Source organism: Ambystoma mexicanum, chromosome 12 (genome assembly GCF_040938575.1).
Source record: "Ambystoma mexicanum isolate Mex_15411 chromosome 12, UKY_AmexF1_1, whole genome shotgun sequence".
NCBI classification, from domain to species: Eukaryota; Metazoa; Chordata; class Amphibia; order Caudata; family Ambystomatidae; genus Ambystoma; species Ambystoma mexicanum.
The window spans coordinates 635668441-635683133 of record NC_090936.1 but is presented as its reverse complement, the minus strand read 5'-3'; the positions used below and the strand labels follow the sequence as shown (position 1 = coordinate 635683133).

Sequence of the window (14693 nt, the reverse complement as noted above, 5' to 3'; positions counted from 1 at the left end):
GTGTCTACGATAATTCTTACAAAGAGCATGTTGTGGATTGCTCTATGATGGGCCCCATTATTGAAGCAGAGTTAAGTAAGCGCATCTGCCTATCTTTAGGTCCTTCTACGCCCGCTAACCAGTGGGGAGAGAAGATGTTTTTATGTTGAGTACTAAAGGCATGATACCTTCTGAAAGAAATCTTGATCCTATATGTGACGAGAATGTAAAATTGCCCTGGGAAATGGACTTTGAGTCCCATGCATCTCCCAACAAACCTATGGTGAGCTCCCCAAAGGCCATTAGTGCCCAATTAGCAATCAATGATCGAATGAATTTGGATATTCAAGAATTCCAGTCGAGCCTTAATGGAAAAGACAAAGATGCTTCCAATAATGATGTTCAATCTGCGAGCATCATCCTTGATGCACCATCACTGAGTTCAGACTTCCCAGTTCTTGCGAGAATTTTAAATTTACTGGACAAGGGACATGAGCGTTCTCATTATGAAATGGGAATTATGAGAGAAGCAATTACTGATCTATCCAACAAAACTAATAGAATTGAAGGCCTCCTGTTTACATGTGATGCTGTAGCAGCTCTCTCGGATAGACACTATAAGAAAAAGGATATGGTAGATAGTGCCACACAGTTTGATGGTATTTTCAACAATCCTTCACAGATAAAGCGTTCATATGCGGCTACACTAAATACTCAATCACATAATTCGATCTGTACACAGACCAATGTAATTGTGGATGATCTGCACAAAGTTTTTACGACAGTTCAAAAAATTGAGCAGCACCTAGACAAAATGAACAAAGAGTCTATAGAGATTACAGATACTCCCGTTGATCAATTGATAGATGATACAAACAAACCATATGGTTCTGATAGTCCCTCTCATTTGACGGACTTAATTGATCTTGCGGGAGATTGTTCCCGGATAGGAATGGTGAAAATGTCTGACCCTATTGTGGGTGATCTGATACCTAAGCCTATAACAGTCCTAACCCGGAGGGAAAAGCGACTGGCGGGAAGGGCCCAAAAAAGGAAAGCTAAAGCGTTAGCCTTAATAAAAAAACAGGCAAGGATTGTACAAGTTGAGAAATCTAATGTAATACCAGTCACCTTTGAGAATGAGGAGATGATTAATCTTTCTCAGCTGAATGATGAATCAAGGGTATTATTAGATATCAATCCCCCTGATAAGAACAATGAGAAAAATAAGGAGGGGAAAATAAATAATAATAAAAAAAAAAAAAAGGTTAATGTACATATGAATGAGGAGCCGATTGATTGCCAATCTAATTCATCTTGTTCTAATCCCCCGGAATCCATAAGTGGGGGATCACAAATGTCCCTTTCTCAATTCTATCCTATAAGTAAGAAACAAACTTCCTCTAGCAAAGTGAAAACTAATGTCACCGTATCTAGGGACTCTAAGATACAATTGGCTAAACTGGAAACTTCACACCATTGTTCTTCCGAAGAACCCTGGATGCTGGGTGTATTGGGTGGGGACTTGTTGCGATCCCAGGAACCTAAGGAGGACCCTATAGTTGATCCGGGGTCCAATATTCCACCTCCCATAGTCAAGTCATCTAATGAAAATACTAATCTGACATTGACGGAAATGATAAACCCTAAAATGGTAGGTTCTCCTATTATCAATCATAAGACGGTTCATAATGAATTTGAGTCCATACGTGAACCTCCATACATACTTGGCTGGGAGAGTGATCCGAATGTTAATGTCAAACAAAACTTGAACCGCTCTTTCCTGCTAAAAGCTTTTCACACAATACCTTGCCTGCGAACTCTGAGATCTGATGATATAGACTGGGTAAGACCTGCAGATAAAAATAACAACAGGATGACCTGTGGCCTATATTCAAGATTGATTATGAAACTTATCTGGGAACAGAAGGAAAACTTTGTTTCCATTGGCTTAACCCCTTTTTTGATCCAATCTGATGAAGATGCGAGGGTCTTTTTGGATAAGCCACTGGTACTAACATCCACAATTGACCAGAAAATGATGCAATCATTGCCACAACAAATTAGTGGTGATCTGGTCCGACAGATAATAGCAATGGCTGCTGCATTGTCGGGCATACATTCAGCCTCGCAATTAACAGCGACGAATCCATCTCCCTAGCCCGGCATATCATCAACAATCATTTGTATGTTTGTCTTGGAATTGTTGTGGGCTTGCTAACTTTAATAGATGGTGGGGTTCATGCGAGCGTGATAAGATCCCTGCTATAGTTTTACTACAGGAAACCATGTATGTATCTCAATTATCTGTCGAGGGTTTTGTCTGTTACTCACAACCTGCTACTCGAGGGAATAAGGGTCGGCCCTCAGGGGGCCTAGCCATTTTAGTAAATAACGCCTGTAAATCCCCAACCAGACTGGTTTATAAAGATTCTAATGTATTAGTTATAGAACTATTCCCTGTATCTCCACAGGATCAACATATCATTTTTATGTGCATCTATTGGAACAGAAAGCTAATAATGCTTAATAATATCATCGATTTTCTTGATTCCATCTTAGAAGGTATCTTCATACATCATGAGGAGGTTGGTGTGGTGGTGGGGGGTGATTTTAATTCCTCCTGTTTAATCCACAATATAGGCCCGGGCCAGCAATCCCATACAGATACTACATCGGCTAGGAATGGGAGAAAATGGGTGGAGTTCTTTCTTAATTGGGATATTCAGATAATTCCCACTGGAATGATGGATCTCACATATACATGGTCTAGGGGAGGACATCACTCACATATTGATCATTTTTTTAAATCATCTAATCTTTGTCTGGAAATTGACACTGTAAATGTTTTAAACTTGGGCTTTAGTGACCATAATGCGATATTGATAAATCTAAAAATCGAAGGTTGGGGATTGACATCAAATCGTTCTCTACAAATGGTTGAGAATGACAGAGCGGGCATATCTGTGAGGTGGAACCCCCTTGTATGTCAACAGCTATCAGAGCGACTCAGAGATGACCTTGATCTGAATCCATTAGTGATTGATAGTGACTCTTTATGTATAGATCAATTTATCTCAAAGAGGATTGAATTCCATTTATCACAAATAGTAAAACAAAGAAAATCGGCTCTGGATGTAAAACATCATGCACATAAATTTGATATTGAGATCTTTAAATTAAAGAAGCTCAGGAATTTTAAACTACGACATCTATCTAGGTTATCTCTGGAATCAACACAATACTACTCTCATAAAAGGGCAATCCTTGCTACACATAAAACTGCTGTCAAAAATCTAAAAACACAACTTTATGTGAAAGATAACCAGAACATGATTTATCATATTTTGAAAAACGATACACGCAAAATATGGTCCTTATTGAGACTGATTAACGGCGATAATGTGGGGTTGAAAGAAAATGCCATCTCAGCGGATCAGTGGGCAAACTACATTAGGCTGAAGTACGAGTTACCTTTAGTATTCCACAACAACTCTAAAACTGTAACTCAAAATACAATACCTATTCGCTCCCCTTGGAGCATTGAAGATGTAACACGTGCAATTAAGAAACTAAATCCTTCTAGGGCTATGGGACCTGATGGCATCCCTGCTTGTCTTTTTCGATCGGATATCCACTTGTGGGCTATCATTTTGAAAAACAAATTTGATGTGATATTTTCTTCCCAAGCAATTCCTAGTTCATGGTGTTCAGCTACTGTCATCCCCATATATAAAAAAGGCCCTATTAATGACCCTGGTAACTTTCGCCCGATTGCGTTAACTGACGCATCCTCTAAGGTATTCTCCCAACTGATCCTTGAAGAAATGCAAGTCTATATGAGAACCAATGCCATCCTGTCAAAATTTCAAACTGGTTTTCGTCAGAACATGGGATGCTCTCTTAATGCTTTACTGATATCTCACATCGAGTGGAACTCCAAACATAACAACACAGGTGCTGTCTATATGGCAGCTCTCGATCTGAGTTCAGCATTCGATACCGTGCTAAGGGAGCACCTGTGGCGGAAGATGGAGGTGTTGGGTTTCCCGGCTTATCTGATTGCATTAATACGGCTTCTCCATACAGACACAACCTACAGAGTGCGCCTTAATAAAGAAGGTATGTTAACTGACAAAATTCCATCGAAAATTGGATTGAAACAAGGTTGTACTCTGGCTGCCGTACTGTTTAATCTGTATACTTGTGATATAGAGGAATGTTGGACAAAAGAAGTCATCTATCCAATCCTAATTGGTAGCACAAGACTGAACTATATTGGTTTTGCTGATGACATTCTTATTTTAGATAGAACACCATTTGGTCTCCAGCATAAACTAAATGCTTTCATCTCTTATGCAAATACTCATAACTTGAGAATCAATCACCACAAATCCCGAATTATCATCTTTAGGGATGGTTATAAAAAGAGTTGCCCATACACTTGGCTCATGGAAAATACTCGGGTCACCATTACACATGAAATTAAATATCTAGGGTATCCTTTATCGAATGCCTACTCAAAAATCTGGTGGAAAAAGAAAATATGTGAGAAATCTAAACCTCTAACTTCACAGATGAAAATAATCATGGGTAAATACTGTGGCCTTTCTCTTTTACCTGTCATCCAATTCTACCTCCTTAAAGTCGAACCATCGCTACTTTATATATTAGACATGTGTATATATGAGATAGACGACATCCTAGACACACTTCAAGGTGGGATCTGGAAAAGCGTTTTGGGGCTTCCGGCATCAGTCCCAAATGATATTGTTCGTCATGAACTAGGTATCCTCCCTATATCTGCCAAACGGAACTGGAGACTCCTGAATAACTATACAAAAATCCTGGATCCCCCTGGTAATTCACTGTATGAAGACCTTAATGAATTTCTTCATATGGGTTGTATGAAATCCCTGACCCGATATGCGGAAAAAATGAACGATCTAATGGCTCTCATGGGCATCCTGAAAGATGACTTAATACTAGGTTTACCTAGTTGTAAACAAAAGTTGTATCGCTATTACTGGAGCTGTCAGGCTGATAGAATTGGGTCCTACCGTTTGTACTACGAGTTTGCCCAATTCAGAAGAAAATTGGGAGATAGAGCTGGCTATATTTCACAGTTCCCTTCTGCTATGGGTCGTAATATTTATTTACGGTTCAAACTGAATGTATTCCACACTAATGAACGATTGTGCAAATGGGGCACCTCTGATAAAGAATCTAACAATGGTTTTTGCCGTTTCTGTAAGGATATGTTTTCTCTCGAGTCTCTTAAACATCTAGTTATCTACTGTGAACATTTTGAAGTTTTGAGACTATCGAAGTTTGGGAACTATATGATCTCTAACTCAAACCTATCGCGTGAAGTACTATGGCAGCGATGCATGCTTGGTGATAGTACTAAATTCATTTTAAGATTGCTATCTGTTTTAATAATTATTGAATCTGAGCTAAAGGATATAAATGATATAAGATGAGCTGTAAATACTTATATGGTATGTGATGCATGTAGGAATGTTGTTTAGCTATGCACAAATTCTTTTTGCTTAGGTAGCATATATAATGTATGTGTTTTATGGTCAAAATGGGAAAATGAACTGGTGAGAATTCTGTTTTGTAAGAATAAATTTCTTTGTAAAGGTTTTTAACCAAATACAATAAAAAAAAAAAAAAAAAAAATTACTGAGGCAGATGTGCTACACTGCAGGGTTTCACCCTCGTTCCTCCTATTTGTGTGATTGAGAAATGAAGCTGGAATCTATTTAGACCAAAGGGAGAAAGGAGCAATTGGACATTGTGAGCTCTCAAAGTAACAGTAGAATGAGGCGAGGAGAGGCTGCATGAATGGAGCCACGAAAGACAGCAATGTCTTTCAGAGAGTATCTAACACACTTGCGTTTCTTTGATATTTGCAATGGGAGCAAGTGCCCTGAAGAGTAGCTAGGAGAGGGCGATGGACACAAATACCTTTTATATATTGACTTGCTTGCCTTCCCAGAGCGACCTGTATCAGCCTATAGCCAACCTACCTCTGCTCTGTCCTTATACCAGATGGATAAATGGAAAATTTGCCATTTGGAGTGCCCAATAACAGAGGGAATCAAAGTGTGACAGTAAAAGCTAGACAAAAGAAGTTGGCAAAGGGTGGATGGGTAGGCCTGCTTCACTGCAGTGTGGCTTGTCTTCCCAACTTCATCTTTGAGAGTATTCCCTTTCCCCTTTCCCCAGTTGGGCACATTGCTCAGCGGAGGAAGATTGATTGAAAAACATACACGTTTTTATAGTCCACTCTTGACACCTTCTAACAGCACTTTAAGATGCCATTTGAGATAAATGGAGCATAGGGCTTGTTTTGACCACTCTTCACAGCAGTAATTTTCCATCAGAACTATCTAACACTTTACACCCAGAATATTTACAAAACAATATTTATTTAACCTTCTTGCTGCATTTGCTGTACTTGAACCTGGATGCAAGAAATACTTACAGAAAACTCTCCTAGCACGCAAACGTCAATATCAGAGACACCCAACTGTTAGTGGCATGCATAACATGAAGACGAGAGCCCAAACCAGGCATCAACTCAAGGTTTGCCCAGTGACATCTGGCGAAAACTCAACAATCGTTCCAAGACCCAAAAACATGGAATTGGAGTAATGTGTCCCCACCAGAGCCCTTTTAAACTTCAAAACATACAGGCTGAAAATTCTAATAAAAACAAACAGCTAGAAGCCCAGGTCACTGGGATGGAGACACAGAGCAGATATAAAGAACTGATCTCACCTCAAACTCTCTTATATAACAAGGTGTCTTGCCTGACGCACAAGGCTTGACCACCGGATAGATCATGTATACCAAAAATAATAAAGAGGAGGAATATGTTCTTGCCCGAAATGAAATTTTAAACAATCTTAGTACATTAGATTTGTGCACACTAGAGCCTCCTTCCACAATGGCTGGGGCCTCTTCCCAGCCTAGAAATGTTAACAATCTGGAGTGAAATAACCAACAGGAAGTGGACTCTAAAGCAAATTCCAATCCTAGAGAGGTGGAGATGTTGTTGGAATGCATCGAACTCTGTTTGATTGTAAATCCACTTAGAGTTCACTAATGCATTGATAGAGTCCCGCATATCTTCCACCCAAGATGTTGACTCTTAAAACTAGTGATGCAGCAGGAGGAACACAGACACCCAAAATGTTCCATTGTTTGCTCCCAAAAGGAAAATCCCTTCCATACTTACATAAAGGACGACCTCGTGTGGTTATGCTCAACAATGAGGGTGGAGGGTAGAAGGAGGGAGAACTGTGATGGAATCTGGAAAGTCTACACCAGGTCCCCTGCTCAAGCAGGCTGCTTCGCATATCAGTGTTAGAATGCACCCAATTGAACTTATAAAGTAACATCTTATCACATTTATTTGAGTGATAATGGAGATACCAAAAATGAGAGAGTGGGAGCACTCGACCAGTGGTTAATAGTGTAAGATAAATCAAGGCAACCTGGACCATCACTCAGTGGAATTGAAAACATAGTCCCGGTAGCAAATTGATATGCAGTTTTGTTTAAGCAATATCCCCGGTTGGGCGGGGGCATTACCAGGCCACATAATGCCCCCACCCGGAGGTGTGTACCGGAGGTGTGTATTGCTATTAGTATCCCGGCACGGCACATTGTACCTGGATACTAATCAGGTTTTTTTTCATTTTAAAATACAGCATGTTTGCCTTTTCTCAACTTGAAAAAACCTGCAAAAGAAGATGGCTGCCATGGTTCAAGGAGAAGGGATCTAAACTACAAATATTCCCTTCTCCCTTTCCATAGCAGTCTTTTTCATGACGGTGCTGCGCCCGGAACACACAGTGTTCCCGGCACCTTCTTTGTTGATAAAGGAGCACAAGGTAAGTGGGGATGAGGTGGCGGTGGGTGGGGGATATGTAAATTGTGGTTGGGGGTGGGTGAAGAAGGGGAAGGGACATGGGTACACACTTACTTCAGTACCAGCGGGGAAGATGGCAGCCTCCCGCTTCCTAAGAGACTCAAAGCAGGGGTTTTACTGTGTGGTGAGACCCATATTCGGAGACTCCTGATTGGGTGGGAGGCTGTCATCCCTGCCAACCATATACTAACATATGAAATAGTAAGCAATTCCTCTAGTATAACATCTAACACAGAGGCACAAGAAGATCCAACTTTCTTGGATAAATGTGTCTCTTAGTTTATCACAGAGGCAAAGTTTTCCCAAATTGCAAGAATCCAAGTAATCCTCCTCAACAAGGGACTCCTACAAAAGAACAGAATCAAGAGGGAAGGTGAAAGCTCTCCCATACTAATATATTAGGTGTCGATCAGCATGCCCATAAGCCTAGACACAGGTAGGACACAAAACGAATCTCTGGAATATTCTAGACAAATCTAAATTAGATAAAAGAAGTGAAATAATCCCAAGACAGGACTTTAGAAGGTATAATGAAAGAATTGTGAGGTTGGTTCAAATGTCAAAAGAATTTGTTGTGAGAAATGGACATTGCAAGGTGTGGTGTAGGTTAAGGAGTCAGATAAAGGGGTGGCAAGTTTCAACAAATTTTATTTTAGAAACAAAGAAAAGATCCTACCTCTCCCTATTGCTAAAGGGTTATCCCTACCAAAACAAATATCAACTACGATGCTCATCATCAGGATGTTTGTCCAAATAAACAGTATCCGTCCTCTGTCCAAAAACCTACTCTACCCGTACAACTAATATACAAAAGGGTTCAGCATCTGAAGGAAAATAGTACCAGGGAATGGCTCCCTTCTCCTGACCCACCTTGCACAGCCTTGAGGGCGGTCTTGGGATATTCTTTTGCAATAGTCCTCAAAAGTCTCTTCACCTCTTCCCGATAGGTTTCTGAAAGCTTGCTTTACAGTTCCAGAACTTCTTCCCTGTCTTACGACGCTGTGGAGATTATCTCCAGATAGCTCCTGTGTCTAGTATCCTCTTTAGTATTACTTGGATTATCACTGTGACAAGGGAGATTCCTCACAAGACCGGCTTGATTCTTTGACCTTTGGATATCATTACTGTGATGAGGGAGATTACTCCAGAGGGTCTCTCAACTCTTGGTTCTGTGGTATCACCACTCTGATGAGGGAGATTGCTCCAGAGGCTTTCTTGACTCTTGGTTCTCTGGGTATCACTACTGTGATGTAAGAGATCACTCCCAAAGGTTTTCTTGACTCTTGGTACTCTGGTTATCTCTATTGTGATGAGGGAGATTACTTCTGAGGTTCTATTGACTCTGGAGCCGCCCCAAGCTCCTAGCAGGCCTCCTGCTATTCCTGTTACCTGTTTTGTGTCGGGACTGCATCACCAGTTCTTCCTGGGGTGGTGGCCTGACTCACGTTGCTTCAGCGGTTCCTGCTTTCGTCACTCCTCTCTCTGCTTCATTCTTTTCTATTGGGAGTCGCTTCTATGTCTTTATTTCCTGTAGCTGGACCCTTCCCAGCGTAAAGTCAAAGTCCTTCTTTAATGGCTTTGGGGCCAACTCTTCTCAGTACTAGTGTAAGGTAACCTGTTATTACTCTGCAGGTTTCTTTGGCTCTTTTTTTAATCTGGGTCATATTTCTTCATGGATCAAAGACAAAAGAGACATATGCATAAACAGACAATAGTGTTATCAGGGATTTCGGATAGGTACTTGGTCGAAAGGGAAAAAGGGGTTAGGGAGTTCATTCACAGAACGGAAGTCCTTATCCCCATGAGGGGAGTCTGTCCCTGTGATTTCCCGCTTTCCACCATCACTAGTGGCATTATTGCATAGCGGCCTCACCTGCCTAGCCTCACATAGAAGGGTTCCCCTTTGAGATGAGATGACGAGAATCCGTGAATCGTCACAGAGGCCAGAATCAGCATCCTATATTCCTTTATTTAGAAATGACACATTTCCGGCAAGAGAAAGAAAACAAAAACTATTTTCAACAGTAATATATTACAATAGTGTTAAACAAGTAAATCACAATGTCCTCTATGCAATATCATGCCTACTGTATCAATTTGCATAACAATGTAAAACCTATCAAAATCTACTCTAAAACTACAGAAGATAAGACTGGAGCAGTACATAAGACAATAATTCTGTTAAAATAATACTCATTAAGATTGGCACAAATACCTATTTCGAATTTGCCATTCACAATCAAGAAAAGTAGCAACCACTAATATATTATTGACCAAGCTTGCAGTTTTCAAAAGCACCAATGCATCTCTGGTACTTTGGAACTCGTTAGCTGCCAATACTAGGAAAATATATTTCCTTCTAGCCTTGATATATGGACAGCTAATCATAAATTGCATGTCACATTCGATTGAGTTTGTGCAAGTAATACATGTTTCTGTGCTGCTCACATTCCATTTTACCATAAAAAAAGCTAATGGTAAAATATTGGGTCAGAATTTCATAAAAAGGACTCTGGCCAGATAGCCATGTTTAAATATTTTTCACGCTGTAACCAAAAAAATCAGGTGGGGCCCACCTCATGAGCTCTGGTGCTCTCAAATAGCTCAAATAAGAGCTAAGTTCATTAGTTCCGCTTCTTACAATGTCGTATTTCTAGCTGTATGATCAATAAATATCCTTTTTCATCATAAAAGGAAAAAATGTTTCTTCTGAATGGTAAATCAAAAATAAGAAATAATAATAATAAATCTTTCACTCAATTCCGTTAAGAATTTCAGAAAAACGTGTTTATTCACACGGTTGTTGAGGCAAACTGGTCTATTGAACAACAGTATTATGCCAATGCATTTCGCTGGCAAGCACCATCTTCAGGGCTATGTGTTCAACAAATATATAGCATAACATATTCAACGCAAACCAAATTATAATGGACCCAGCCATATTGAATTCCCATATTATACAAAATACATACCAAGGTCATTTTTTCACAGCCTCAAGTTGCCTTAAAAGGCACATATTGCATGGTTAAAACTCCTGTGAGCCTTTTCATATCATAGTTCCCACTCCTTAAACTTAATTATTATGGTATTATGAGAATACAGATAGTTAACTACATTTTTATTTTCCAAACCCTCATCAAGTCTAGCTATTTCAAAGTTGTCTTTACAAATGTAAGCCACTTTCACATTGGTCGTTCAGCTGACCTAGCAAGTTACCCTAGAATTTGTTTATTGAGGGTCAGATTGGGCATTGTGTTGTGGCACAGCCAAAATAAGATAGGTTTGAGACTTGCTTCATCGCTAATTTGGCGAAGGCCAAGTTCAAGGTATATTGATACTATAGATGTTCTAAGAAATGCTAGCATTTTTTTCAGGAAACGATTCTCGCCTAGTTGTAATTCATTTATTGATATGTGCCCCACAATTCAGCCCCATACAAACATGCACTGCCTACCTGTGCTTTATACACCTCTAAGGTTGGGACTATGATCTTAACGCTGAACCTCTGGTAGAGTAAACGATGAAAACATCTTTGGTCGAGATGAAAGTTGTCTAATAACAAGTCAGGAAAATTGCATTAAACTGCAAAGACCAAAGGAATCACTCCAAGTGTTCAAATGCGTGTCTTATTGGGATCTTAGAAGGGGCTGAAAAGATGAAATGATTGCTTGAGTCTTTATCTTGATATCAGGATGTACCCATCATTAAAGCACACAACCTACCCTTTTTGCCCATGGGAAATAAAGATCCCCAGACACAGATTGTTTTCGTATTAATGAACTGATTTTGGCTAAGGCAACAGAGAAATTTGATTTGCATTCCTTGTATTCAGTTGATGGTCATGAGAAAACTGCATTTGGGTTATATGCAAATAAATTCACAAAGTACATTTAAGCTTTTTAGGCAGGTTTAGGAGGTGAAAGTGTCCTTGAACAGCTAGGATAGTTGTCAGGATAGAATGTTTAGACATGTTCTAAAAATGAATACATGCTGGTGTAGGAGGTGAGTAAAGAGGGGACACTGATCATATTCTTCTAGAATGCTTGAAGTAGTATTTGCATAAAAGAGGGCAGAGCTCAAATACACTTTCTCCCTGGAGGGGCAAAATTGAACGGAGAGAATGGGAATTCATGGATGGAACTGAAGGGATCCGGAGACAAGGATGAAATAAGAACAAAGGTATCAAATTGCAGTAAAAGGTGGCGACGAGGAAACACTGAAACAAATGGAATAACATGCCACCATTAAGGATTGTTAATTTAAACGTGAATGGGTTAAATAATACAAAGAGATACAATATGTTTAGGAAGTGCCTATGAGGTTCAAGATTAGTTGACTAAGAACATGAAAGAAGTTTTCCAGTGGAATGATGAAAGTGTCCGATTGTATGAGACTGATTGAAGGCCACAATCCACGGCAATTAATAGTGCAAACAGAAATGAAGATAGAAGAAAATAGAATTATTAAAGGCAGTCTTAGTGATAACAGAGGAAAGAGTGGTAGAAGTGCTCTCAAAAGAGGAAATTGAGAAACAGAATTCTAAAAGACGAGATTTGAAATAAAGTAGAAGAAAGGGAAATCCTTACTAAATGGACATATGCTCAAAAAGCATATGAAGAGTGAAGCAAGCTAAGAGTATTCCAAGCCCTCTAAGCGAGTAAGAGGCAGGTCAAGAATAATGTGCAAGATTACAGGATCTTGTTGAACGCAAATAGGATGACGGGTGCTATACATATATATATATATATATATATATATATATATATATATATATATATATATATATATATATATATATATATATATATATATACATATTTTTAAAGATTTTATTTTTCATTCATGCTCGCGTTCCAAGTTTAGTACCAACAGGTTTGAATCCATGATAAACATTGCTAAATCAGTACAGGTATTCAGTCCAACATTACTGTGCACATCTTCAACGAGCATGAAGATTTGTAGTATAAACTAACCCAAACCTTGCCTCCCCTCCTCCACCCTCCCTAACCCCAACATGTATGGCTTTACCCTTGTTCCTCCGGGTATACAGTACTGTGTTGATTCTTGCGAGAGAGTGCGAGTTTGTTAAAGTCAAATTAAAGTCAAATCACATGTGTGTACTGGAGTAATTTGGGTTTGTGGAATTGGCTTTCCCTGTCCCGTACATGCTCATGAAAGGGGCTCCATACTGCTAGGAATTTCTGATACATCCCTGCTTTTAATGCACATATTTTCTCCATAGGCATGACCCCCCCCAAATTTTTACCCAGCACCAAGCTATTACTGGACACCCCTCCGTTTTCCATCCTTGAGCTAGGGTAATGCGCATGGCCACCAGCAGATGTGTGATGAGGGCGGCTGGGTTACCACTCGCTGCATAGATCCCTTCTATTTCTGCCCCATCAGGCCCACCGTTGGTGAAAGCGGTAACTGTGCCCTTGTGATCAGCTGTATGTGTCCTAGAACCTCTTTCCAGTATATCTGAGCTTTAGAACATGTCCACCACGTATGTATTAGATCACCTACTTCTCCACATTGCCTCCAACACAAAGGGGTGTCTTTCGCATTCATCCCATGTATCTGCTGCGGGGTGAGGCCCCACCTGTAACACATTTTGTATGCAGTTTCTTTAATAGATGTACATTTGGACGCTTTATGTGCTCTCCTCCAAATTTGTTCCCACTCCTCCCCTGTAATTGGAGCGCCCAAATCTTTTCCCCACCTATCCATCTATGGGAGTTGGTCTTCAAGAGTAGCAGGATCTAACAGTCTATATAGTCTGGATAGCCCCTTACATATCACCCCTTCCTGACCTGTCAATTCTAGTCCTGTCGGGACCCTTGTGCCTGCTTTTGTGACCTCCTTCTGCGTAACCCAGTGCCGAACCTGTATGTATTTATATCAGCCTCTTCCCCTATACCAAATGTCTGTTTACTCTCCTGAAAATCAAGAGCTTTCCCGTTCTGGAAAAACTCTTTTAGTAACAGTGGTTTAGTTCCCCGCCAGGTATTTCAGAATTTCTTTTCCTGACCCGGGTTAAAATAATTATTATGTGCCATTGACGTATGTGGTCCCAAACCTCTAGACACTCTTTTCTTTTTAAGAGCCAGGTCCCATCCACTTAGTGACACCTTAGTTGCTTCTAAAAGCTGTCCTCATGCGCGACGAGCCGGTGTACACATAGCATGCAAGACTCTTAAAGGGATGGTTGTGACCTTTTGTTCAATCACACATCAATCCTTTCTAGTCTCCTCTGCTGCCCATTTCAACATTGGTGCTATTTTGTGCCGCTAAGATGTATCTCTCCAGATCTGGGACTCCCAACCCTCATAGAAGTGTCGGACGTGTCAGGACTTTCTGTTGTATTCGTGGTCTCTTCCCGTGCCAAATAAATTTCACCATTTCAGCATGCATTGTTTTGCACATGCCATATGGGATTTGTACTGGAAGAGAGCGAACTATATACAGTAATCTGGGCAGCAGAGTCATTTTAACGGCCGCGATACGTGCAAACCAGGAGAGTTCCTGAGTATCCCACCTACTTAAATCTTCCTTCAACTGTTTCCACAATGGGGTCACATTTGCCCATATAACCCTTTGAAGTCACTCGTTATCTGTAACCCCAGATATTCTATGCTGTTCTCTTCCCATATCAAGGGGTATTCCTTGTCAAGTTTCCTTATTCCCTCACGGTCTTCGTTTATGTTTAGGGCTTTGGATTTCATGTACTTTATGGTGAACCCTGAAACTGTGGCAAATACCTGCAATA

At 40.2% G+C, this 14693-nt stretch overlaps 1 protein-coding gene across 2 annotated transcripts in view; it reads left to right on the top strand.

Annotated features, from left to right (window-relative positions):
* The window catches only part of LOC138513937 (V-type proton ATPase subunit S1-like), a 645312-nt gene that overhangs the window by 324235 nt on the left and 306384 nt on the right, over positions 1-14693 (top strand). The gene's annotated exons all lie outside the window — the stretch shown is intronic.